A 4,767-nucleotide genomic window follows, 5' to 3' on the forward strand; every position below is an offset into this window, starting at 1 on the left:
GAAGAGCAATGGTGTCTCTCTGGAGACTAAGGTGCGTCTGATACAGGCTATGGTCTTTGCAATCACTTGTTATGCATCAGAGAGTTGGACAGTGGTGAGGGAGGATAGAAGGAGAATTGATACCTTTGAGCTGTGGTGCTGGAGAAGAGTATTGAGGATACCATGGACTGCTAAGAAAACAAACAGATTCATCCTGGAGAGAGTTAAAACCAGCTGCTCCTTGGAGGCAAGGATCCTGAGGCTTCCTCTGACATACTTTGGACATGTTGTAAGGAGGGACCAGTCCTTGGAGAAGGGCATCATGCTTGGGAGGGTGGAGGGATGGCGCAAGAGGGTAAGGTCCTCTATGAGGTCGATTGATTCAGTGACTGGGGTAATTGGGATGGGTGTATTGGAGGCAGTGTGATTGGCACAAGACAGAGCAGGGTTTAGGACTGTTGTACATAGGGTCTCTATGAGTCACAAGCAACTCGATGGCGCATAACAGCAGCAACAATGATAGATGAAGAAAAGATTGAAAATGTTAACTTCATCTTGCTTGGATCTGCAATCAATACACTTGGTATCAGCAGTCAGGAGATTAAGAGACCAATTTTACTTAGAAAATCTGTAGTGGGGAACTCTCTAAATTAGTAAGGAACAATGATGTCAGTTTGAAGACTAAGGTGTGCCTGATTCACGACATGGTCTTTTCAATAACTTGTTATGCATCTGAGAGCTGGACAACGAATAAGGATGGCAAAAGAAGAATTGATTCCATTGAGTTGTGGTGTTGGAGAAGAGCACTGAATATTCCGTGGACTGCCAAGAGAACAAACATATATGTCTTGGAGAAGATGCAGCCAGAGGAAAAATGATGAGGCTTCATCTCATATACTTTGGACATGTTGTTGTTGTTGTTGTTGTTTAATGCCGTTGAGTCGTAGACGACTCATAGCGACCCTATGAACGAACAGCCTGAGCACTGTTCGTACATAGAGTTTCCAGAGGCAAGCCATTTTGGAAGTGGATTCCGCTCCTGCTTCCAGGCTTGATTTAGTCGGGAAGCTCCAGCCAACACTGTCCACCATGGGTGCCCATTACCACGATTGGCACATCACTGTCATAGTCTTCAGCATCACAGCAACCATGAGTTACCTCTTCGTCTTGGTTGCACATGTTAGGAGAGGTTATTCCTTGGCCTGGGATATCATGCTTGAAAATGTGGAAGGAAGGCCAAGGAGATGAAGACCCTCAACCAGGTGGACTGACAGACACCGTGACAGCCACAAGGGCTCAAGTGTGTCAAAGATTATGAGGATGGCACAGGATTGGATAAGGTTCACATATGTTGTTCATAGGGTCACTATGACTCACACTTAATTTGATGGCAGATAACAACGTGTGTGTGTGTGTGTGTGTGTGTGTAATTTATCTCTCTCAATCTTAAAGTTATTTATTGAATACACAGATGAATTTGGAGCCTTGTCTTGGTAAACTACGTCTCCCTCTCACAGTGCTGCTCTTTCTCCTTATTTCTGCTTTACACTGTATCCCCTATTCCTAGTGAGACAAAGATTTATTTCCAAGTGCCAGGTTTATGCCTGGACCCTGCTACTTATTCACAGATTTCCTAATGATATCAACTTACTTCTCTTGGATTTGATCCCATTCTGCCCATGCTGTGGCACATTCATGACTCCATCTTAAAGTCTCAAGTGCTAAGGCGTTAAATTGTGCGTGTTGAGCTGGAGGCATTTTTGCCACCACTTGCTTTTGGGTCTCTGTGTCCCATTTTGTTCCAGAGCTCCACCCCAACTGGACTTCCTATCTGAATTTTTCTGCATACACGTATCTGGAGATCCAGCAGGAGGCTTGGAGGAGCTGGGGATGACATTCTTGTGGACTGATTGCATGTGAAGCTCTGTGTTTTGTGATCACTCAGAAAATCCAACACAGGCCTCAATCTGCACTGAATAAACACAACATGAGAGCTGAAATCTTTGTGAACATTTACCACTGAAATAAGTAATTATTTTTATTACTGCTGGAAACTATTGATTTATGTGTAGAGAGCAAGTCCAAATCACATTCTAATAAAGGGAATGAGCAATAGAGGAAGGAAATAATACAAAAGGGAAGGAGAAAACCCGAAGAAGAATCTCTTTAAATTGGATATTGTGTTTACTGGAATAGAAACTAATTTTATCTGTATCACTCAATCCATAGCACACACAGTGGAAGCAAAATAACATTAATGTTTACACTTCCTGAGGTGATTGGAGACAACACCCACAATCCTGAACCAGCGTGAGACCAGCGTGCAGCAGGTCACACATCACAATCTCATTTCCCACACCCCCCTGTGGAGCTGGAAGGAGAAGGCCATGCTGTTCCCCACAAATGTTTGAAGCACAATGGATTTTATCTTAAAATAGGTCTGGCCTTGGGAGCTCTACTGTAAAGTTATGTCTTTGAGGTTATTTCTTTTCATTATTGAAGAAGTGGCAGCAGTGTCAACTGATAGGACCTTGAACAGGTCACACAAATTCTTTGAGCCTCAGTTTCCTCATCTGGATTGTTAAAACGGAAAGCTTCTTTCCAGGGTTGTCTGCAGAGTTTCTCCTGGTTTTGTTTGGAGAAATGTCTTTATAACCTGCTTGGACTGAGGAGACCCTGAAGGAACAGACAACCTGAGAGACCTTAACAGAAAGATGCTAGACTTGCCTCCATATTACCTTTCAAGGTGGGAGGTCTGTCCCTATAGGGATATAACTTTCTAATAAATTTATTTTTACAATTTTACATTTAAAAAGAGAGAGAGAGAGAGACTGATGAAAGATGCTTTTCCCCGAGAAATGAATGTGCATTTGGGAAATGGGCAAAGGATGGAGCAAAGAGGAGAAAAGAGATAGTAAGTGACCCAGCAAAATGGACAGAGAGTGACACCAATTAGAATGTTGTAAGGTACCTTTGAGTTGTCACCTATTTTCAACAGAACATGTATATAGTTTGTTTTTTTTCTTTTAGTAAAATGTCCACTGTGTCCCCAAACTTTCAATAAAGTTTTCTTTAGACACAAAGGCCTGTATGGATGTGTTTCTATCTTAGTTACCCAGAACTCCTCTAACAGACACATCACAGAGAACACAGACCGTTCTGGAGACTGAAAAGTTTAAACTGGGATCTTGGCGGAGTGAACTCTTTTCTTGTTGGTTGAATCATGCATTCGTTGCTTCCTTGGTATTCCTTCGCTTGTAGATGATCATTTTCCCATGTGGGTGTCTCTGTTGTCTGTTATCTTATACCTCCAAAGTGATCAGATTTAGGATTCACTCAACATTGGTAAGCCCTCTTTATCATAACAAAAAGCCCTGTTTAGAAATAGGATCATATGGAAAGGTACAAGGATCAGGAATTCAACATATTATTTTTGGAGAATATAATTCAATCCATAACAGTATGTAAATTAAAGAATTTGTCTGAGTTTTATGTCCTAGGGAAAAAAAAAACCCAAACAAACAAAAAACCCTCAAAACACAACTTTAAGAGTCAAAGTGGAAAACCAGAAGTGGAGGAAATCTATGAGTTAGAAGTGACTAGAGTATATTTTCCCAAGATTGAGATGAGCATTGGAGAACATTTGCTCTTTCTTTGTCAAGAAGAAGGAAGACTCATGGCATATGCAGGCCACATTAAAAATTGGATAAATAGCCCCTACTGTGCCGTGCTTAAGTGGGTGCATGGTTATGGATTGAAGAAGGCTGTCAGATGGACAATGCATGTGTGAAACCCTCTCTGTTTTCCCCAGACTTTGTGACTCACTCTTCAATTTGAAAAATATCACACAAAGGTCATTGTTTGTTCTCAGTTGTTGGAGATCAAGGGCCACCCACGGGGACAGCATCTTTTTGGATATGTTATCATAAAAGCTAAAGCAAATGCAAATTAGAGCAATTTGGCACAAGTGTAAAGAGATGGAACAATTTTCTGATGGAAGAGGGAGAAATTAAAATAAGACATTAAACAAATGGAAAAAAGATTGCTTATGATGAGATTCAAGAAAGTAGAATCTGAAGGAAATTCTCAAGATAAAGAAGACAATACAGAAAAGATTGCTGGAGCCAGATCTACTAAGGAATTTGGGCAAGTTGGAAAGACAAGGATGTACTGATACATAGTAGGTTTGGTAGGATAAGCCCCATGTGGCCATTTTGTATTACTCTCTTTCAACTTTGTTGAATTGGATTCCCTAACATGTGTGAATGAATTTTTACTCTTATGTTCTGTAGTTTTCTCTGGCTCCTGGGTGACACAAATGGTTTGCGTTCAACTATTAGGATATGTTAATGGTTTGAACCCACCCAGCAATATAAGGGGTGGGGAGGAAAGTCTGCTTTTTAAAATATCTGTGACTGTTATAGCCAATATAACCCTACAAACTCTTTTAGCTCATGGAGTTACCATGAGTCATAACTTAGTGCTTTTTGTTTCTTTGTTTTTTAGAGAAGTTTTCTTTACTTGTAATGCCATGACCTAGTTTAAGTTAGATCAGGGTAGTGCCAACCTCATGGAATGAATTGGAAAGTTTGCTAATTTTCTTTACTGTTGTAACAAATTACCACAAACTTGGTGGCTTAAGACAACAGGGTTACCATCTTACAGTAGTCTAATGGGATGGAGGATGTTGTTAGTTGTCATGAAGTCAATCGATTCTGCCTCATGGCACACCCCATGATTGCAGAGCAGAACTGCGCCACTGAGATTTCAAAGTGGTATCCTTTAGAA

This window comes from Elephantulus edwardii, unplaced genomic scaffold, assembly GCF_000299155.1.
Source record: "Elephantulus edwardii isolate Elephantulus edwardi_28Jun2011 unplaced genomic scaffold, EleEdw1.0 scaffold00057, whole genome shotgun sequence".
Lineage (NCBI taxonomy): Eukaryota > Metazoa > Chordata > Mammalia > Macroscelidea > Macroscelididae > Elephantulus > Elephantulus edwardii.